This window comes from Scyliorhinus torazame, chromosome 1, assembly GCF_047496885.1.
Source record: "Scyliorhinus torazame isolate Kashiwa2021f chromosome 1, sScyTor2.1, whole genome shotgun sequence".
Taxonomy (NCBI): domain Eukaryota; kingdom Metazoa; phylum Chordata; class Chondrichthyes; order Carcharhiniformes; family Scyliorhinidae; genus Scyliorhinus; species Scyliorhinus torazame.
Window position 1 is genome coordinate 109,911,161 of NC_092707.1, and position 22,981 is coordinate 109,934,141.

Sequence of the window (22,981 nt, forward strand, 5' to 3'; positions counted from 1 at the left end):
CAATTGATTATCGTTTCATGGTCACTATTAGTGAGACTAGCTTTCAATTTCAGATTTGCTTAATTGAATTTAGCAGTGTCTCCAGAGCATTAAGCTTGTCTCTAGGGTACAGTTCAGTGACATTACCACTACATACCGCCTACCTTGAAAGGCTCAGTAATATCCTCTGCCCCTCGAGAGGAGGCCAATCAGTGGGATTCTCCCTTTTACCCTCAGACTCTCTTCCCAGTCTGTCTCCCATGCCCAGGTCTCAAAGTGGCACATTGCCCCTGGGAGCCAGGGTCCCTCTGGCTGCATGCGAGAACAATCCGAACTCCAAGTCCCTCGTCCTCCCAGGTCTCTAACCTGCTCTGTCGGGTGGAGTTAAGTGTCTCGAATCCATTAACTGATCCCTTCTCTCCGACTCAAACGCAGACTTTGGGATCACCAGCTATATCACCCCACAATTTCTACATATATCAGCATTTGGCACAATGAACTAGTAATAATCACTGACAACAAAATAAATCCTAATAGTTTCAGATTCCAGGCTCAGCAAAACAATATACTTCAGTAGGCCTCACTTCTGGTTTCTTCTCCAGTCAGTTCTCTAGAGTCTAGGTGGTTGCACAAATGCAATCGACCAGATGCACATGCACGGTCATGAACCAAGTGCACATGTAGAGAAAGACAATTAAAATTCCCAAGTTTTCAGAGGCCTCTTGCAGGATCATAAAACAGACTGAATTTGACTGTGACATCATGTCTCTCCTGATCACTTCCCAAGAGTTGGTATGTTTGGTAATCTTCATGCACAAAGAAGGTTTATTAGCCTAAAAGGCCATTATCAACTTCAGTCACTTCCAGGGACACAAATTGACTGGAAAATATCTTGGGTGGTCAATAAAATGGCTGCAGTTTTAATCAACAAACCCAACTTGTAAACTTCAACCATAGTATAAAGCCTCTGCCAACCAGCTCAAATTTAGAATCCCCTAGTTCAGGGCCGGGATTCTCCAATCCCGCGGCCAAGTTCTGATGCCGGCGTGAAAAGTGGCGCGAGCCACTCCGGCGTTAACGGGCCTCAAGTGGCAGGTATTCACCCCTTCCTAGGGGGTTCGTACGGCGCCGGAGTGGTGTCTGCAGCTTCGGCACCCGAAAGCCGGCGCGCCACGGCCGGCGCGAATCCGCGCATGTGCGCCACGGCCGGCGCGATGCATGTGGGTTCCCACCTCCGCACCTGCCCCCAGGCAATATGGCGGAGCCCGACAGGGGCCTGGCGCGGAGGAACATAGACCCCCCACGGAACTAGACCACCCGCCAATCGGTAGGCCACGATTGTGGGCCAGGCCACCATGGAGGCCCCCCCACAAAACCAGGACAGCCCCCGCAGCCAGAACTTCGAGGTCCCGCCGGGTCGGTACCATCGCCGGAAGGGCCGCTTTCAACGGCTCCCGACCGGCGCGGCGGCGATCCCTCGGGTGCCCGGGAAAATTGGCGGGCCGGCATGGCGCGATTGACGCGCCGCCCCCCCCCCCCCCCCCCCCCCCCCCCCCCCCGCTGATTCTCCGACCCAGCGTGGGAGAATCCCGGCCCAGATATTTCAGAGGCGGACGTTCTGACTGATTATAATAATCACTCAATATTGAGCAGGGCCGAAGGGCCTGTACTGCGCTGTAATGTTCTATGTTCTACGTAAATCTTTGTTTTAAATAAACTAGCATTTCATTCCAAAAAACAATAATCTCTTCATGGGGTGGCACGGTGACAGAGTGATTAGCACTGCTGCCTTACGGTGTGAGGGACCAGAGTTCGAATCCAACCTCAGGTGACTGACTATGTGGAGTTTGCATATTCTCCTCATATCTGCGTGGGTTTCCTCCAGGTTCTCTGGTTTCCTCCCACAGTCAAAGATGTGCAGGTTAGGTGGATTGGGCATGCTACATTGCCTCTTATGGTGGGGTTGCAGGAATATGACAGGCCGGGGGGGGTGGGAGGTCAGTGCAGATTCGATGGGCTAGATGCCCTCCTTCTGCACTGTAGGGATTTTATTTTCCCTAGAATCCTACTAATGAATGCAAGGAATGAACGAGTTTCCATAGAATCCCTACACTGCAGAAGGAGGCCTTTCAGCCCATCAAGTAGGCACGGACTCTCCGAAAGGGCACTCCACCTAGGCACGCTCACCCACCTTATCCCGGTAACCCCACGTAACCTGCATATCCCCGGACACTAATGGGCAGTTTATCATGGCCAATCCACCTGCACATCTTCGGACTGTGAGAGGAAACCAGAGCACCCAGAAGAAACCCATACAGACACGGGGAGAACGTGCAAACTCCACACAGACAGTCACCCAAGGTCAGACTCGAACCCAGGTCCCTGACGCTGTGAGGAAGTAGTGCTGAGCACTGTGCCGTCCCATGGATTAGTCTAGTGACCAGGCAGCCAACAGGAACTGCAAGTTGGGAACCCTCCAACAATTGAGGTAAGTTGAGAAAAACTAAGAGGGCAGCATAAGGTAAACTGAAACAAATATTCAACAGAAGGCAAAGCAAAAGCTTTAATTCTCTCACTTGGGACCAGCTTCAGAAAGCACCTTGATCACTCCCTTCTGTTTACATTGACACAGTAGCAAAGACAAATTCAACTTTCAACTCCCACGATTAACAGAACAGACATACAAATATATATATATTGGGGAGATAGGAAGGGGGAGATTTTTCACAATGTTATACTTAAAAGTCTATTAAACAGCAGGTTTCAGTTACTGATTTAGGCAGGTACATTGTTGATCAGTACAATGGAGCATGAGATCTACCACATGCTGTTCCACTACAGTGATTACATACTGCGTGATGTGATGTGAACTCTATGCACCAGCACCACTGACACAAACCACTAAGAAACACAAACCAGGCTTTTTTGAGGCCAGCAGTCGCAAATACTAGTTAAAATCACCAAATGAGCATCAGAAAAGACTCTGATTTGAGTTACTAGTTTTAGCTACTACGGCGGCACAGTGGCAAGCACTGCTGCCTTGGAGCGCCAGGGACCCAGGTTAAATTCCAGCCTCGGGTGACAGTGTGGAGTTTGCACATTCTCCTCGTATCTGCATGGGTTTCCTCTGGGTGGCACAATGGCAGTGGTCAGCATTGCTGCCTCAGCACCGGAGACCCAGGTTCAATTCCAGCCTTGGGTAACTGTGGAGTTTGCACATTCTCCCCGCGTCTGCTCCAGATGCTCGGTTTCCTCCCACAGTCCGAAGATGTGTAGGTTACGTGGATTGGCCATTTTAAATTGTCCCTTCATGTCCAGGGATGTGCAGGTTAGGTGGGATTGAGGGGATGAGGAGGGGTTCTGAAAGGGTGCTCTTTCAGAGGGTTGGTGCAGACTTGATGGGCTGAATGGCCTTCTGCGCAATAGGAATTCTATGGGTGCTTCAGTTTCCACCCACAGTCCAAAGATGTTCAGGTTAGGTGGATTGGCTATGCTAAATTGCCAGGGATATGTGGGTTAGGTGGTATCACGGGGTTGCAGGAATAGGGCAGGAGCCTGGTTAGGGTGCTCTTTCAGAGGGTTGGTGCAGACAGAATAGCCTTCTTCGGCACTGTAGGGATTCTATGATCCTACAGTGTTTCAATTTTCTCAGCAGAAAGCAAGTTAGAAGTAGGCTGGAATTCAGCATTTATCTTTGTGCCGCATCTTCCATACAAATTCAAGAGGTCTAAAAGAAACTACGAGTAAGCCCTCAGTTTACAGGACAGGTTGTCTCTTCTAATCGCTGCCATCCATTACCAGATAAGGCTGCACCATATTCCGGCCCTACTAAGCCAAACTCTTTGCCAAAACCACCAATTAGTCCCAAGATCATCCGGAGAACAAATAGCCGTAATTTCGTAGCTCTGGGATTTTGTCCCTGTTTTCAAGGCACTGCTTAAAATCTCCTCTTTGAACAAACGCTTGTTTACCCCTGTTAATATCTCCTGCTTAGGCTTGGTGTCTACATTTTTGATTACACTTCCATGAACACAACTTGCATTTGTATCGTACTTTTAAATGTATTAAAACATCAAGATGTTTCACTGAACCAATTACTGAATTTAGGACAGGTGACTAGAGGTTTTGAGGAGCTTAAAGGGGAGGAGGTAGAGAGGTCGAGTGGTTTAGGGAGAGATTTCCAGAGCTTGGCCAATGGAAAACACAGCCACAAAAATGCAAAGGAAGAATCAGGAATAAAAGAGACCAGAGTTAAAGAAACTGTGACAGTTGTAGTCATGAAGAAACTTAAGAGGTAAGGAGACGAGAAGCTGTGGAGGGATTTGAACTTTAAAATGGAGGTAACATGTATCAGAAATAGGAAAGGACCAACAATGGATCTTTGAGGGACCCCAAAGGTAAAGGTATGTGTTCAGGAAGTTATTATAAGTGGTACTAAGGTTACAAATGGACAGATAAGAATGAGAGCAGACAAGTGCAGTCCCACCTACCCTGACAACAGAGGTGAGGCATTGAAGGAGGGTGGGTGGATAGTCAACTATGACAAAGGCCGAAGAGTGTTCTAGAAGGAAGAAGATCGATAGTTCACCATGATTGCAGGTGACATAGGGGCTGGTTTAGCACAGGGCTAAATCGCTGGCTTCTAAAGTAGACCAAGGCAGGCCAGCAGCACGGTTCAATTCCCGTACCAGCCTCCCCGAACAGGCGCCAGAATGTGGCGACTAGGGGCTTTTCACAGTAACTTCATTTGAAACCTACTTGTGACAATAAGCAATTTTCATTTCATTTCATTTCATTGGATGTCATTTATGACTTTGAAAAGGGTAATTTCAGTACCGAGGCAAGGGCAGAAATCTGATTGGTGAGATTCAAACATAGGGTCACAGGAAACATGGGACGTGGCAAGAGGAAAGGGCGGTTGGAGATGGGTTAGTTTGTAAGGACAGAGGCCATAAAACGTAGGAACAGAAGTAGGCCATTCAACCCATCAAGTCTGCTCTGCCATTCAATAGCAGACAAAGCCATCCAAGCAGACAAAGCCACCCACAAGGGAAACAGGATGAGATTAATTTAAGGGCGGCACGGTGGCACAATGGTTAGCACTGCTGTCTCACAGCTCCAGGACCCTGGGTTCAATTCCTGCCTCGGGTGACTGTCTGTGTGGAGTTTGCACTTTCTCTCCGTGTCTGCGTCAGTTTCCCCCACAGTCCAAAGATGTGCAAGTTAGGTGACTTGGCCATGCTAAATTGTTCCTTTATGTCCAAAAGGTTAGGTGGGGTTACGGGGATACAGTAGGCTTAAGTAGGGTGCTCTTTACCATGGCTGGCGCAGACTTGATGGGCCGAATGGTCTCCTTCTGCACTGTAAATTCTATGATTCTATGAGATAATCTGATATAATCCTGAACTCCACTTTCTCCCTTACACCATAACCTTTGATTCCATGACCTATTAAAAATCTGTCGATTTCAGCCTTGAACATACTTAATGCCCCAGCCTCTACAGTAAAGAATTCCACAAGTTCACTACCCTCACGAGAAGAAATTACTCTTCATTTCTGTCTTAAATGGGCGACCCCTTGCTCTGAGATTATGCTCTCTGGTCCGAGACTCCCACAAGAGTAAGTATCCTCCTGGCTTTTTCCCTGTCACACCCCCTGAGAATCCTATACATCTCAATAAGGTCACTTCTCATTTTTCTAAACTCCAATGAGTATAGGCCCAACCTACTCAACCTCTACTCATAAGGAAATCCTTCAATACCTGGGGTCATCCGAGTGAACCTTCTCTGGACTGCCTCCAGTGCCAGAGCATCTTTCCTTAGATAAGGGGACCAAAACTGTTCACAGTATTCCAGGTGTGGTCTAACTGGTGTCTTGTGCAGAGGTGAGAAGGTTTTTTTTTTATGGTGGTGGTGACAACAGCAAAGTTGAATGGTGCAGGAGGCGACAGCAATGAGGGCAGATAAAACGGTTTACAGTATCAGTTAACATGGAGCCAGGAAGAGAAGCAGAGTAGTCAGCAGTCTGGTAAGAATAAGGTCAAGAGAGCAGGAGATCAACCTCATGGACATGAGGTTTGGAAACTGCACGATTGTTAGATCCAACTCTGTACAATCGCAGCATCACTTTGACTTTGTAAACCAGCTCCAATATTTCCTCATCGACCTACAACGGCACCTTGCTGCAGCATTCATGTCATCAAATCAAACATCATCCAGGCTACACACAGCTGATTTAACTTTGTCGTACATCATGCGGACACCAGTTCCTGAACACTAGGTGAAGGAAACAAAGCAAAAATCTATATCTTGGGTGCAAACCTGTGTCAGGAAGGAGCAGGGGAAAATAGAATGCAGGAATAATTGGGTAGCTCTTTAAAGAATTAGCACAGGCACTGACTGGGTCATGCTAAATGATGCTAGGTTTTCAATGCAATGCAAATAATCCCTCCCATGTCACTCTGGGAAGATTCTACTGAAAAGACTTTTCTCCGACAGAAAACCCATTAGGGCAAATATAGCCAGCAACCCAACTCCGGTAAATTATTTTCGCAATCCTCAGTGCACACACAACAGGGGTGAAGATTAGTTGTTTATCAGAAAGTTTCTGACAGTAGTCAGAGGTCACAAAAACACCTAAAAGCTGTGCTACTCCATCACCTAACAGAATATCCTTTCCCCTATTTTAAGCGTGTGCCAATTTCTAGGCAGCGGTCCCATCTGGCACTCATCCGACATTTACAAAAGAAAGAACCTGGAAATACAGCCAGCTTTAGCCAAGGTAAAGTCAGGCACTGTAAAAAAACACAGTTTAACTTACACTAGGGTACTGCGGGAGTCAGCATCGAAAGACAACCCAAAGAAACACATTTGCCATTGATATCAGAGTTGTACCTACAAACTGAAGTTAGTGCATTTCTAAACAAGCATTTGAAGTTAATTAGTCAGTTAATTGTTTTAGACAGTAGCACCATTTCAAAAGATAATTTCAAATGTGTATCAATGTTTTCTTAAAATTACACAATATATAAAAACTGAAACTTAAGTGTTGCTTGTTTACCAACCTGAACCTTGAAAAGTAGAATCATCAATCAGTTTTTAGTACTGTAAATGCTGATCTGTCCCATAATATTCCCAAACTATACTTGAAAATAAATCCTCAAAAATAAAAATGCACTCTTTTCCTTGGTGAAGCATATATTCAATCTGTTCTGCGCACATACTAAATTAGGACACAGTCTGGTTATACTTAACTGCAGTAAAACAATCAGGTGACAGCAATTCAAAAAGCCCGAGAGATATGTCTGTGCTGTTTAAACTACTCCCATTTCTTTCGGGTCTAGAAATAATCTCCATAAAAAGCTGGCACAGCAGTGTAAACTCCACATTTGGCAAGACCTGCCTACAGTCACAGCCGATGTCAATGACACCATCAGAAAAACGGTCAGCAATGCTCCGCATTCCTGATCTGACAAGCAGATCAAACTTAGGAAAGTAGGGCACCCCCGCCCCTATTCAGAAAGAAGTTTGTTTCAAGTTCTAGAGAAGTAGCAGTAATAACATCAGTCTTGTACTGTATATTGCTGTACAAAGCATTTCTCTTCAATCAAAGAACAAAGTTATAATCAATGCTAGCTACACTGTGAATTTTTAGACAATGTTAATCAGTTAACAGCTTGGAGCCCTCTACCATTTCTAACTTCTATTTTATTTTGAATCACAGGTTCATCTCATCAAAAACATTTTTTTTTATATATAACAGTTGCTGAAATGCAGTATTTAGATGCTAGAATTTCTTTGCCAAGTTAAGAGATACAATATAAATTATATTTGCTTTTAGACAGCACAATTACATTGAAACCAGCTTCATGGGCGGTTACATCCTGAAATGCAATAACTGTTATGTGGGCATACATGCCAAGTCATTTCACACCAGCAACATCCCAGAGAAGAAGCAAAAGAGAGCGGCCAGCTGGATTATTGCAAGGCGGGAGTGTTTGAAGGAAAATGTTACTCTTTGAAAAATGGCATGGGATTGTTAACATTTTAAACAAGTATTATTAATGTCTCAACTGAAGAACAGCGCCTTAAGAAATAAGCCTACTTTCAACAACACTGGGGTGTCAGGGATAGGTTGTACTGTCAAGCCCTTGTGTTAGACTTAAACATACAGACTGGTGAATGAAAGTGCGCACTGTAACTGACTGGAACCATTGACATCATATGATGTACATTACACTTCCATACTATAATCATTTTCTTCTGGAGAGAAAGAGAAAAATGAGAAAAGGTGTGTTGTTGAAAGTTCCAAAGAGAAATTCTGAAAGTTTCAAAGAAGAGTCAAGTTGGACTCTGGGTTTCTCAGATGCTGCCGAACCTGCTGAGCTTTTCTAGCACACTTATTTATTTCAGATTTCTAGCATCTTCAATATTTTACTTTGTTATTAAAAATGTCTGGTGAAAGCTAACTCGACAGCGAGTTTCCTAAAAAAAGGTGAAATCCTAAACCAGCATTCCAAATGAAACAGTTCCCTTTATCAAGGGCCCCACTTGTTTTCACTGGGGAGAGAACAGTCTGAAATTACAGGTTCCATTTTCGACTTTCATACGAAACCAGTTTATAGATTAACCTCAGCTGAGGTTTAATTTTTTGTTCTTGGCCTCCTGTTTTTGAACACTGTTCAGATTTGTTTTGGAGCAATCTCCTCACTCCCAGCCGTGCTAATTCAGCAGAAATATACAAACCTCAGCGTCAACCTAGTTTATGCTTTGAAGCCTTATGCATTGGATTTCAAACAACAGACATCGAGTCATTCTTTTCAGCACAAATGATGTGTTTAAAATTTTGAAATCCATTTTAAACCCCTAGTGGATCATTTTATTTCCAAGGTAAGCTCATCCCCATTGAACTCATCCTCGACATATGCTTCTAATGCAGGAGGCTGGTGGTCAAACTACTCGCAGACCTCCATCATTGCCTACCTTGGCCAAGAAACAGGAGGTACAAACCCTTCACATGCCACAGCAACACCCCACACTTGTTTCTGATCCAGAACTAAGCAGTCAGGGATCCAACCAGTGAACTCTCAACCATGGCGCTCAGCATTAGTGCTCCAATTCCCAGGCTATACAGCCTGTCAAACTTGCTCCACCATTTAATAGTCATAGAACATACAGTACAGAAGGAGGCCTTTCGGCCCATCGAGTCTGCACCGACCCACTTAAGCCCTCACTTCCCCCTATCCTTGTAACCCAATAACCCCTCCTAACCTTTTTGGTCACTAAGGGCAATTTAGCATGGCCAATCCACCTAACCTGCACGTCTTTGGACTGTGGGAGGAAATAGGAGCACCCGGAGGAAACCCACGCAGACACGGGGAGAATGTGCTGGCTCTGCACAGACAGTGACCCAGCAGGGAATCGAACCTGGGACCCTGGCGCTGTGAAGCCACAGTGCTATCTACTTCTATCGATGATATCGGGACTTCAATTTACTCACAATTGCTTCAAATACCTTGGAAACCGTAACTGATAAAAATCTATCCAGCCCAGTCTTGAAAGTTCCAGTTGCTCTCCCAACATTGAGGGACAAATTCCAGATTTCCATTACCTTTATATGAATAAATGGTTCCCGATTTCCCTCCCATGGCCTAATTCTAATTTGAAAATTACAGACCCCCATTCTTGATTTCACACCAGAGAAATATAGTTTCGATCTATCATCTGAGTCTCTGACCCAAATTTTCGTCCTGAGCACTTGGGCACAAGCATTCAGCAGCTAGAAAAACAAGCTCATCATCCTCAGCTTTCTCAAACTCAATCCCAACTCCAATTTAAGCCACTTTATCCCAAACACCATTTACATGGTGACAAATCAATTTTCAATTTACCCAATTCCAATGGAATATGAGACAACAATAACAATGAGGGAATGGTGTGTTCCAAAAGCCAATTTGACATCAGCAATTGATTGCTGTCGCCCTTCATCAAAGTCTTTGTTTATGTGATTTCAAAAACAATTTCAAACAACAAAATTCTACTGCTATCAAATTCTATATCGTATCATGAAATTGTGAAATCAATAATGTGCTCTGCCCTCATTTCACAAAATAGTGTATTGCCATGAACAGGACATTGGAAGATTCAAGACGATAGTGACATGCCCAACTATTAGCATTATTTGAAATTTAAACCAGGCAGCTTGATTGATTGGTCAAGGCATTGCCCGGAGAAATGAACCAGTTTAACTGAAACAGGCGGAATGTGTGTACACATGATTTCAGTCTGCACAGAACAGGGCCCTATGCATTAATAGCTGTAGCTTCCAGTACATGCAAATGCACCACAGTGCGAGCCTGCCTGAAGCTTAAATTGGTTGTCCCGCTAATTCTTAGTGCACTGAGGCTTATTTAGCAAATGTTGTACAACTCTGGAAACACTTCTAACTTCTAACACTGTTGCGTTTTGTAAGTACGGGCTGGTTGGGTACGGTCTGTACCTTGCCCGTTGTGAACAGTGGCTGGGACATGCAGATTGATATGATCCATCAGTCTTTGGGATGTACAGCCTACCGACCTAGCATCAAACTGTCACTGAAATTCATATACCACATTACTCATATGTGTGATAGGCAGAACGCAGTTGGAGACTCCAGTTCCTGGAGCGGGCCAAAGATTGCAGGGTTGCTGGGAGAGGTGAGTGCATATTTAAAAGTGCTTAGTTTGCAGGTCGAGTGGCAGTTGGAGACTCCAGTTCCTGGAGCGGGCCACAGATTGCAGGGTTGCTGGGAGAGGTGAGTGCATATTTAAAAGTGCTTAGTTTACAGGTCGAGTGGCAGTTGGAGACTCCAGTTCCTGGAGCGGGCCACAGATTGCAGGGTTGCTGGGAGAGGTGAGTGTATATTTAAAAGTGCTTAGTTTGCAGGTTGAGTGGCAGTTGGAGACTCCAGTTCCTGGAGCGGGCCACAGATTGCAGGGTTGCTGGGAGAGGTGAGTGTATATTTAAAAGTGCTTAGATTGCAGGTCGAGTGGCAGTTGGAGACTCCAGTTCCTGGAGCGGGCCTATTGGCTCATTGGAAATCAGGCTGGGTACAAAAGGTGTGGCAGGAGTGCCCTTAGTCACGGAGTGCTGATTGGAACAGAGTGCATCTGAGTTTAGGTGAGTGACTGAGTGCTGATTGGAACAGAGTGCATCTGATTTTAGGTGAGTGACTGAGTGCTGATTAGAACAGAGTGCATCTGAGTTTAGGTGAGTGACTGAGTTCGGGTGAGTGGCGAGAGAGGGCTGTGTTTTTGTTGGTTTTCGGGTTTATCCTTGAGGTTCTATTAAAAAATATATATATTTAAATTAATTAACTAGTTGAATATGGCTGGACAGGTGATGTGCTGTTGCTGTATGATGATGGAACTGGTGGATCCCATTGAGACCGTCAGTGACCACATCTGCAGCAAGTGTTGGCTGCTCGAGGAACTTCGGTTCAGAATTGATGAGCTGGAGACCGAGCTGCACACACTGCGGCACATCAGGGAGGGGGAAAATTACCTGGACGCTTTGTTTCAGGAGGCAGTCACACCCGGTAGAATAAGTACTGTTAATTCAGACAGTGGTCGGGGACAGAGTGGTGTGACTGCAAGGGAGGCAGGTAGGGGGATCCTGAGTTTAGGAGTTGAGGAGCCTCAGCCCTTGACCTTGTCCAACAGGTATGAGGTACTTGCTCCCTGTGTGGATGAGGAAGAGGGCTGTAGGGAGGATGCGTTGACTGACCTCTGCACCGTGGTACAGGAAGCCATTCAAAAGGGGGGAGCAAAAAGACAAGTGGTAGTTGTAGGGGATTCTATAATTAGGGGGATTGATGGCATCCTTTGTAAGCCAGATCGTGAGTCCCACATGGTATGTTGCCTGCCCGGTGCCAGGGTGAGGGACATCTCTGATCTGCTTGAAAGGATTTTGGAGAGGGAGGGGGAGGATCCAGTTGTTGTGGTCCACGTTGGGACTAACAACATAGGTAAGACTAGGAAAGAGGACCTGTTTGGGGATTATCAAACACTAGGGACTAAATTAAAGAACAGGTCCTCCAGGGTTATAATCTCTGGATTACTACCCGAGCCACTTGCCAATTGGCATAGGGTTGAGAAAATTAGGGAAGTTAACACGTGGCTAAAGGAGTGGTGCGGGAAAGAGGGATTCCATTTCATGGGGCATTGGCATCAGTACTGGGGCAGGAGGGACCTGTACCGTTGGGACGGTCTTCACCTGAACCATTCTGGGACCAGTGTTCTAGCGAATAGGATAAATAGGTTGGTCACAAGGACTTTAAACTAGCAAGTTGGGGGGACGGGAAGGGTATAGCTATGGACAGTATAATGGTTAATGGAGAGCAAGGCAGCAGGTTACGTGACAGGTTATTATGTAGAGATATGGGTTCAAAGACAAGGAAAATTAGGAGAAAGGGTAAGAGGAAAAATAATTTGCGAAAAGTTACTGATCAAGGTGTTAGGATTCATGACAAAGACATAAAAAACAGCATAAGTGTACTTTACCTGAATGCTCATAGTGTACGAAATAAGGTAAATGAGTTGATGTCGTAAATCATCGTGAATGACTATGATTTTGTGGCCATTACTGAAACATGATTAAAAGATGGTCACGACTGTGAGTTAAATATCCAAGGGTATCAGACTATACAAAAGGATAGAATGGACGGTAAGGGCGGTGGTGTAGCTTTGTTGTTTAAGGATGGCATCCGGGCAATAATAAGGGATGATATTGGTGCTATGGAAGACAAGGTTGAATCAATTTGGGTGGAAATCAGGAATAGTAAGGCGAAAAGGTCACTAATAGGAGTAGTCTATAGACCACCAAATAGTAACAGGATGGTAGGGCAGGCAATAAGCAAAGAAATAACGGATGCATGTAGAAATGGTACAGCGGTTATCATGGGAGATTTTAATCTGCATGTCGACTGGTTTAACCAGGTTGGTAAAGGCAGCCTTGAGGAGGAGTTTATAGAATGTGCCCGGGATAATTTCCTGGAACAGTATGTAATGGAACCTACAAGGGAACAAGCGGTCCTAGATCTGATCCTGTGTAATGAGGCAGGATTGATTAATGATCTCATAGTTCGGGATCCTCTTGGAAGGAGCGACCACAATATGGTGGAATTTAAAATACAGTTGGAGGATGACAAGGTAAAATCAAACACTAGTGTTTTGTGCTTAAACAAAGGCGATTACGATGGGATGAGAGAGGAACTAGCTAAGGTAAACTGGGAGCAAAGACTTCATGGTGAAGCAGTTGAGGAACAGTGGAGAACCTTCCGAGCGATCTTTCAGTGTTCAGAAAAGGTTCATACCGACAAAAAAGACGGTAGAAAGGGGAAAAATCGACCGTGGATATCTAAGGAGGTGAGGGAGAGTATCAAATTGAAGGGAAAAACATACAAAGTGGCAAAAATTAGTGGGAGACTAGAGGACTGGGAAGTATTTAGGGGACAACAGAAAGCTACTAAAAAAGCTATAAAGAAGAGTAAAGTAGACTATGAAAGTAAACTGGCTCAGAACATAAAAGCAGATAGTAAAAGCTTCTACAAATATATAAGACAAAAAAGAGTGGCTAAGGTAAATATTGGTACTTTGGAAGATGAGAAGGGAGATTTAATAATAGGAGACGGGGAAATGGCTGAGGAGCTGAACAGGTTTTTTGGGTCAGTCTTCACAGTGGAAGACACAAATAACATGCCAGTGACTGATGGAAATAAAGATATGATAGGTGAGGACCTTGAGATGATTGTAATCACTAAGGAGGCAGTATTGGGCAAGCTAATGGGGCTAAAGGTAGATAAGTCTCCTGGCCCTGATGGGATGCATCCCAGAGTGTTAAAAGAGATGGCTAGGGAAATTGTAAACGCACTAGTGATAATTTATCAAAATTCACTAGACTCTGGGGTGGTCCCAGAGGATTGGAAAGTAGCAAACGTGACACCACTGTTTAAAAAAAGAGGTCGGCAGAAAGCGGGTAATTATAGGCCGGTAAGCTTAACTTCGGTTGTAGGGGAAATGCTGGAATCTATCATTAAGGAGAAAATAGCGGGGTACCTGGAGGGAAATTGTCCGATTGGGCAGACGCAGCATGGGTTCACAAAAGGTAGGTCATGTCTGACTAATTTGGTAGAATTTTTTGAGGACGTTACCAGAGCAGTAGATAACGGGGAGCCAATGGATGTGGCATATCTGGATTTCCAGAAAGCTTTTGACAAGGTGCCACACAAAAGGTTGCTGCATAAACTAAAGGTGCATGGCATTGAGGGTAAAGTGGTAGCATGGGTAGAGGATTGGTTAACTAACAGAAAGCAGAGAGTGGGGATAAATGGGTGTTTCTCTGGTTGGCAACCTGTAACTAGTGGGGTCCCTCAAGGATCAGTGTTGGGCCTGCAGTTGTTCACAATTTACATAGATGATTTGGAGTTGGGGACCAAGTGCAATGTGTCAAAGTTTGCAGACGACACTAAGATGAGCGGTAAAGCAAAAAGTGCAGAGGATATCGGAAGTCTGCAGAAGGATTTGGATAGGTTAGGTGAATGGGCTAGGGTCTGGCAGATGGAATTCAATGTTGCCAAGTGTGAGGCTATCCATTTTGGGAGGAATAACAGCAGAATGGATTATTATTTAAACGGTAAGATGTTAAAACATGCTGCTGTGCAGAGGGACCTGGGTGTGCTGGTGCACGAGTCGCAAAAAGTTGGTGTGCAGGTGCAACAGGTGATTAAGAAGGCTAATCGAGTTTTGTCTTTCATTGCTAGAGGGATGGAGTTCAAGACTAGGGAGGTTATGCTGCAATTGTATAGGAGTTGGTGAGGCCGCATCTGGAATATTGTGTTCAGTTTTGGTCTCTGTTATAACCTGCCTACTGACGATTGGCTGGGGACTAATGATTATCCCACAATCCTATGGGAGTATGAACTTCCCCAATGAGGGGGGCGGAGAAACTCCTACTATAAATAAGCTGGCCAGTCCAGGAACCAGGAGGAAGGAGAAGGTAGCAAGGGAAGTTACTGCTATGTATATATTGTTATAGCAAATAAACTTTATTATTTTGTATCCTTAAAACTCGTGCTGGATTCTTCGGGGCCCTTACAAAACTGGCGACGAAGGTAAAAGTGAATAGCTATCTACACTGCTGAAGCCACCTCCCTGGATTTTTGTTGGATACAGGTTGGAAGTTGTTTTCTATTATACCATGCCTCTCTACGCACGTTTGGATGTTTTTGATGCTGCGCTGGAAAGCTGGAACCAGTACACGCAACGGATGCGTTACTATTTCCGGGCAAACAATATCACTGAAAACGAGCGCCAGGTGGTCATATTGCTCACCGCCTGCGGACCGCATACGTTTGGGGTGATTAGGAGCCTTACGTACCCAGCTGCGCCGGACACCAAAATGTTTGATGAACTTGTGAATATAGTGGGGCAACACTTTAACCCAACCCCGTCCACGATAGTCCAGCGTTACCGGTTTAATACCGCTGAGAGGACCCCTGGAGAATCCCTTGCCGATTTTTTTATCCAGGCTACGCGGGATTGCTGAATACTGTGACTATGGTGAGACCTTGTCAGAAATGTTACGCGACCGTTTGGTTTGCGGTATTAACAATGCGGCCACCCAGAGAAAGTTGTTAGCGGAGCCAACATTGACTTTTCAACAGGCAATACAAATAGTCTTGTCCCGAGAGAGCGCAGAGCGAGGAGTACAGGAGCTACAGGGAATGGAAGTGCATGCCTTGGGGCGAAACCCTTTCCGCCCAAAAACGTCCCCCCGCACTCCTGCGGTACCTTGGGCGAGGCAACGACCAGACCGACGCCAGTGGCCATCGGACATTCCTCCCCGAAGGGAGCCTTCTCCAGAGCCAATGGATGAGGAGCCATGTCCGTGTCAGACTTGTAGACGCCGACCCCGTCGCGGACGGCGGTCCTGGGGACGCCAGAGGCGCCGTCGTTCCGACCGAAACTGGGACCAGCCCAGGGGCCGTAACTGGGACCAGCCCAGAGGCCATACCTTCCATGTGGATGAACCTGCGGCGACCACTCCTGAGGACGTGGAGACGGAGGACGACTGCCTGCAGCTGCATTGTGTGGCAGCTCCCCGTGTGGCCCCCATTAAGGTGACAGTACGGGTCAATGGCCACCCGCTGGAGATGGAGTTGGATACTGGCGCAGCGGTCTCCGTGATCGCCCAGAGGACATTCGACCGCATCAAGCAGGGTATACAGACCCTTACACTAACTGACTCACAGGCCAGGTTGGCCACCTGCACGGGGGAACCACTGGACATTGCAGGAACTACAATGACCCCTGTTGTCTATGGACGCCAGGAGGGGCGTTTCCCACTTATCGTAGTGCGTGGCCATGGGCCCAGCCTGTTGGGTCGGGACTGGTTGCGCCATTTGCGGTTGCAATGGCAGCACATCCTCCAAACAGTTTCTGGAGGGTTGACTGAGGTGCTAGGACGATACCCAGAGGTATTCCAGCCTGGTCTGGGGAAAATAAAAGGGGCCGTAGCCCGTATCCAAGTTGAACCAGGAGCCACACCGCGCTATTTCCGGGCGCGCCCAGTGCCTTACGCTTTGCTCGAGAAGGTAGAAGGGGAGCTCAGTCGTTTGGAGAGTTTGGGTATTATCAGGCCTGTCCGTTTTGCTGACTGGGCAGCACCAATTGTGCCAGTAATGAAGCCAGATGCCACAGTTCGCTTGTGTGGCGACTATAAACTTACAGTGAATACAGTTTCCCGACTCGACCGATACCCAATGCCTCACATAGAGGATCTCTACGCGAAACTTGCAGGCGGACTCTCATTCACAAAATTAGATATGAGTCACGCCTACCTGCAGTTGGAGCTGGACCCTGCCTCCCGACCATATGTAACAATTAACACACACCGGGGCCTGTATGAATATACACGGTTGCCCTTTGGAGTATCCTCTGCCTGCGCAATTTTTCAACGCGTTATGGAGGGCATTTTGAGAGGTTTACCACGTGTGGCTGTCTACCTAGATGACGTGTTGATTACAGGGACGTCGGAGCAAGAGCATTTGGAAAATCTGGAGGCTGTCCTTAAACGCCTTTCGGAGGCTGGAGTCCGTTTACGTCACACAAAGTGCGTATTTCAGGCAAAAGAAGTAGTCTACCTAGGTTATCGGGTGGACCGCGAGGGTCTGCACCCCGTCGCAGAGAAGGTGCGTGCAATTCAACATGCCCCCACCCCGACTGACACTTCGCATCTTCGTTCTTTTCTCGGTCTCTTAAACTATTACGGGAAGTTCCTCCCCAATCTGGCAACTACGCTGGCCCCCTTACACCTGCTGCTAAAGAAAAATCACACCTGGGTTTGGGGTCAGCCGCAAGAAACCGCTTTCCGGCGGGTAAAGCAACAATTGTCGTCGTCTGGTTTACTAACCCACTATGATCCGGGAAAGCCTTTGCTCGTCACATGTGATGCATCCCCGTATGGTATTGGGGCTGTCCTGTCCCACAAGATGGAGAACGGGACCGAGCGACCGATAGCTTTCGCCTCCCGCACATTGACTGCAGCGGAGAAGAAGTACGCGCAGATCGAGAAGGAGGGCCTGGCAGTGGTTTTCGCGGTGAAACGCTTCCACCAGTATGTGTACGGCCGCCATTTCACTATCGTGACTGATCATAAACCCCTGCTGGGACTCTTCAGAGAGGATAAGCCGATACCGCCCATTGCTTCTGCACGGATCCAGCGCTGGGCTTTGTTGCTTGCTGCATATGAGTATTCTCTGGAGCACAAACCAGGTACGCAGATAGCAAATGCCGACGCACTGAGCCGATTGCCTTTATCGACCGGCCCCATGTCGACCCCCACGACCGGTGAGGTGGTCGCAACCCTAAATTTTATGGACACCTTGCCTGTCACGGCATCACAGATCCGTGAGTGGACCCAGACGGAGCCAGTCCTGTCAAAGGTTCGGCACATAGTCCTGTATGGTGGGCAGCATAGACAGCTCCCAGGCGAGTTACGGGCATTTTCCTCCAAGCTGTCAGAGTTCAGCGTGGAAGACGGCATCCTCTTGTGGGGGACGCGTGTGGTTGTCCCGGAAAAAGGCCAGGAGCTGATATTATCAGACTTGCACAATGGGCATCCGGGCGTGACCAAGATGAAAATGTTGGCCCGGAGTTATGTCTGGTGGCCAGGCCTCGACACCGACATTGAGAAGGTGGCCCAAAACTGCTCCATTTGCCAGGAGCATCAGAAGCTTCCGCCGGCCGCGCCCCTACATCACTGGGAATGGCCAGGGCGGCCTTGGGCACGCTTACATGCAGATTTCGCAGGCCCTTTTCAGGGATCCATGTTCCTTCTACTAATTGACGCCCAGTCCAAATGGCTGGAGGTGCATAAGATGCAGGGGACAACGTCCTGCGCAACAATTGAAAAAATGCGTTTATCATTTAGCACGCATGGCCTCCCCGAGGTGCTGGTCACGGATAATGGCACTCCATTCACGAGTGAGGAGTTTGCTAGGTTTACAAAGATGAACGGCATCCGCCATATCCGCACTGCCCCTTACCACCCGGCTTCAAATGGGTTGGCAGAGCGGGCAGTGCAAACATTCAAAAGAGGCCTAAAGAAGCAGTCTTCCGGATCAATGGACACGAGACTGGCTCGGTTTTTGTTTACGTACAGGACCACCCCCCATACAGTGACTGGGGTAGCTCCCGCAGAACTCCTAATGGGCCGGAGACTTCGCACCCGCCTTAGTATGGTCTTCCCGGACATTGGCGCAAAGGTACGCCGCACACAAGAACGGCAGGGACCGGGATTGTCTCAGCATCGTCCGATTCGGCAGTTTGCGCCCGGTGACCCAGTATTCATGCGGAATTTTGCTGGTGGTGCCCAATGGGTTCCTGGGGTAATCTTTCGCCAAACGGGCCCTATATCGTACCAAGTGCAAGCCCAGGGTCGTCTCCAGCGAAAACATGTGGACCACGTCCGGTCCAGAAGATCATCCCCGCAAAAGATTCCCCGCCCCCGGAGCTCAGTTCAACAGCGGCAAAGACCAGAAACAAGGGAAGGTAGTCCTCCAAATCTTCCACTGGTGCCTCACTCAAAGCCTGCGCAGGTCATGACGGGACCGAATGGGGACAGAGACGCTGACATGACGGAGGCAGCAGACTCTGACTCCGAGATGGAGACACAGGATGAATCAGAGGGGGAATCCTCGGGTCCACAGGCCGTGGATGTACAACCGCGCCGTTCATCACGGAAGCGCCGGTCTCCGTCTCGTTATACGCCGCCTGATCCAGCGCCGCGTGCAAATGCCGTCCGGCCTGCGGCCAAACGAGTTCGACGCCTCCCTTCGCCAGGGCCTACGGTGGATTCCTTGGACTTTGGGGGGGAGGGATGTTATAACCTGCCTACTGATGATTGGCTGGGGACTAATGATTATCCCACAATCCTATGGGAGTATGAACTTCCCCAATGAGGGGGACGGAGAAACTCCTACTATAAATAAGCTGGCCAGTCCAGGAACCAGGAGGAAGGAGAAGGTAGCAAGGGAAGTTACTGCTACTGCTATGTATATATTGTTATAGTAAATAAACTTTATTATTTTGTATCCTTAAAACTCGTGCTGGATTCTTCGGGGCCCTTACAAAAGTCTCCTTACCTGAGAAAGGACATATTGGCACTGGAGGGAGTGCAGAGGAGATTCACTAGGTTGATCCCAGAGTTGAGGGGATTAGATTATGACGAGAGGTTGAGTAGACTGGGACTGTACTCATTGGAGTTTAGAAGGATGCGGGGGGATCTTATTGAAACATATAAAATTATGAAGGGAATAGATAGGATAGATGCGGGCAGGTTGTTCCCACTGGTCGGGGGAAACAGAACTAGGGGGCATAGCCTCAAAATAAGGGGAAGTAGATTTAGGGCCGAGTTTAGGAGGAACTTCTTCACCCAAAGGGTTGTGAATCTCTAGAATTCCTTGCCCAGTGAAGCAGTTGAGGCTCCTTCTTTAAACATTTTTAAGAAAAAGATAGATACCTTTCTAAAGAATAAAGGGATTCGGGGATAGGGTGTACGGGCCGGAGAGTGGAGCTGAGTCCACAAAGATCAGCCATGATCTCATTAAATGGCGGAGCAGGCTCGAGGAGCCAGATGGCCTACTCCTGTTCCTAGTTCTTATGTTCTTATGTCTTTGTACGTAAATCAGAAAGTATGTAAAAAGAAAAAAAATAGTGAAGAAAATAGGTCCCTTACAGTCAAAAACATGAGTATTGATAATGGAGAACAAGAAAATAATTGAGCAATTAATTAACTATTTAAATTCTGTCTTCACAGAAGATTGCACAAATAACGTCTCAGAAATGTCAGGGAAGAAAGGGTCTAATGAAGAGGAATTTAAGGAAATTAGTATTAGTAAAATAAAAAGTACTCGAGACGTTATTGTGACGGAAAACTGATCTGCACCAACGAGTCTGCACCAACGCATGAAAGGCCCAGACTGCCCACTTAATCCCACTTGCCAGCACTTGGCCCATAGCCCTGAATGTTATGACGTACCAAGTGCTCATCCAGGTACTCTCCAAGGCACCCTCCCAGGCAGTGCATTCCAACCGCCACCACTCTCTGGTTAAAAAGGTTTTTCCTCAAATTCCCCCCTAATCTCCCACCCCTCACTGTGAACTTGTGTCCCCTCAACTGACTTTTCAACTAAGAGGAACAGCTGCTCCCTATCCACCCTGCCCATGCCCCTCAATCTTGTATACCTCAATCAGGTCACCCCTCAAGTCTTCCCTGCTCCAGAGAAAACAACTCAAACCTATCCAACCTCTCTTTACAACTTAAATGTTCCATCCCAGACAACATTCTAGTGAATATTCTCTGCATCCCCTCCAGTGCAATTACATCCTTCCTGTAATGTGACCAGAATAGCACACAGTACTCCAGCTGTGGCCTCACCAAAGTTCCATACAACTCCAACATGACCTCCCAGCTTTTGTAATTGATGCTCCGATTGATAAAAGCGCGTATCCCATGTTTCTCTTTCACCACCGTATTAACCTGCCCTTTTGCCTTCAAAGATCTAAATAGTCTACAAGCCAAGCCCACGACATTAAAGGAGATGGGCTATGGAAATAGTGGATGCATTGGTTGTCATCTTCCAAAATTCTGTAGATTCTGGATGAGGGAATCAAATGTAATATTTCTAAGTTTGCTGCGACATAAAACTAGGTGGGAATGCGAGTGGTGAGGAGGATGTGAAGAGACTTCAAGGTGATTTAGACAAGTTGAGTGAGTGGACAAATACATGGCAGATGCAGTATAACATGAATAAATGTTATCCATTTCGGAAAGAGAAACAGAATGGCAGAGCGTTTAAATGGTGATAGATCAGGAAATGTTGATGTACAGAGGCTCCTGCAAGAATGCAGATAAAACAAGCAATTGGTAAGGCAAATGGTATGTTGGCCTTCATTGACGTTCAGGGGTTTGCGTGACATACAGCATTAAAAAGAGTAAAGTTTGTATGAGCGAGGGTGGGGAGGAAACAATAGGTGGGAGACTTTTCGGCACCATGGATGGGGACCACCAACTAGCTGGGCGGGCTAGCTCATGGAAGCGTAGTGGGGGATGTGCATGTGTTAGGTTTATTAAGGGGATTGAGTTGTATTGTGTTGTTACTGGGGGGGGGGGGGGGGGAGGAAAATGTTCTGCTGACGAGGGAGGGACTTGTGCTAAGGGACAGAGAGGAGGGCCGGTGGAAGTGCGGGGCACGGGCTGGAGGCGGGCCCAAAAAAGGGGATGGCTGAGCGGCGAAGGTGGGGGGCGGGGGGGGGCGAGGCAATGAGCCCCCCAACTAGGCTGATCACCTGGAATGTACGAGGGCTAAATGGGCCTGTCAAGAGGCCAGCGTGTTCGCGCATCTGAGGGGACTGAAGGCGGACGTGGTGATGTTGCAGGAGATGCACCTTCGAGTAGCTGACCAGATTAGACTGAGGAAAGGCTGAGTCAGTCAGGTCTTTCACTCGGGACTAGATTCAAAAACTAGAGGGGTCGTGATCCTGATCAATAAGCGGGTGGTGTTTGAGGCGGTAGAATAGTTTTGGATGTAGGAGGCTGGTACATTTTGGTCAGTGGGAAACTGGAGAGGGTGCAGATGGTATTAGTAAATGTGTATGCGCCAAATTGGGACGATGTGGAGTTCATAAAGAGGATGCTGGGGAAGATACCGGACCGGGACTCGCACAAGTTGGTCATGGGAGGGGACTTTAACACAGTTATTGACCCTGGCCTAGAGTGGTCAAGCCCAAAAACGGGCAGGGTTCATGGAGAAGATTGGGGGGGGGGGGGGAGATTTGGCCAGCCGAGGGTGAAGGAGTTCTCCTTCTACTCCCACAATCATAAAGTGTACTCCCGGATCGATTTCTTTATTCTGAACAGGGCTTTACTGACGGGGGTGGTGGACACTGGGTACTCGGTGATCACAATCTCAGACTATGCTCCGCACTGGGTTGACCTGCAGGTTAGTAAAGACAGTAACCGGCCCCCGCACTGGAGATTAGATGTGGGACTTTTAGCTGACGAAGGGGTGTGCGAGCAGCTGAGGAAATGTATTCAGAGCTATCTGCAGGTCAACGACACAGCGGAAATTTCAGCAGCGATGGTGTGGGAAGCACTGAAGGCGGTGATCAGACGGGAGCTGATCTCGATCCGGGCCCACAGGGAGAACGTAGAGAGGGCAGAGACGGACCGACTGGTAAAGGAGATACTACAGATCGAGAGGAGGTATGCGGAGACCCCAGAGGCAGGGCTTTTAAGGGAACGGCGGAGGCTACAGGCGGAGTTTGGTTTGTTAACCACAGGGAGGGCGGTGGAGCAGCTGAGAAAGGCGAGGAGGGCAATCTATGAGCATGGAGAGAAGGCCAGCAGAATGCTTGCACAGCAGCCAGGGAGATAGGGAAAGTAAATGCTGGAGATGGGAACCT

At 47.3% G+C, this 22,981-nt stretch overlaps 1 protein-coding gene across 8 annotated transcripts in view; it reads right to left on the bottom strand.

The window, feature by feature from the left end:
• The window catches only part of specc1la (sperm antigen with calponin homology and coiled-coil domains 1-like a), a 520,876-nt gene that overhangs the window by 437,668 nt on the left and 60,227 nt on the right, over nt 1–22,981 (bottom strand). The window contains exon 1 of one of the 8 annotated variants that reach the window (XM_072499684.1): nt 7,043–7,144. The exons of the other annotated variants lie outside the window; for them this stretch is intronic. The gene's annotated coding sequence lies outside the window, so the exon portion shown is untranslated. Of the gene's footprint in view, nt 1–7,042; nt 7,145–22,981 lie in introns of those variants that run through there. 8 annotated transcript variants of the gene reach the window in all.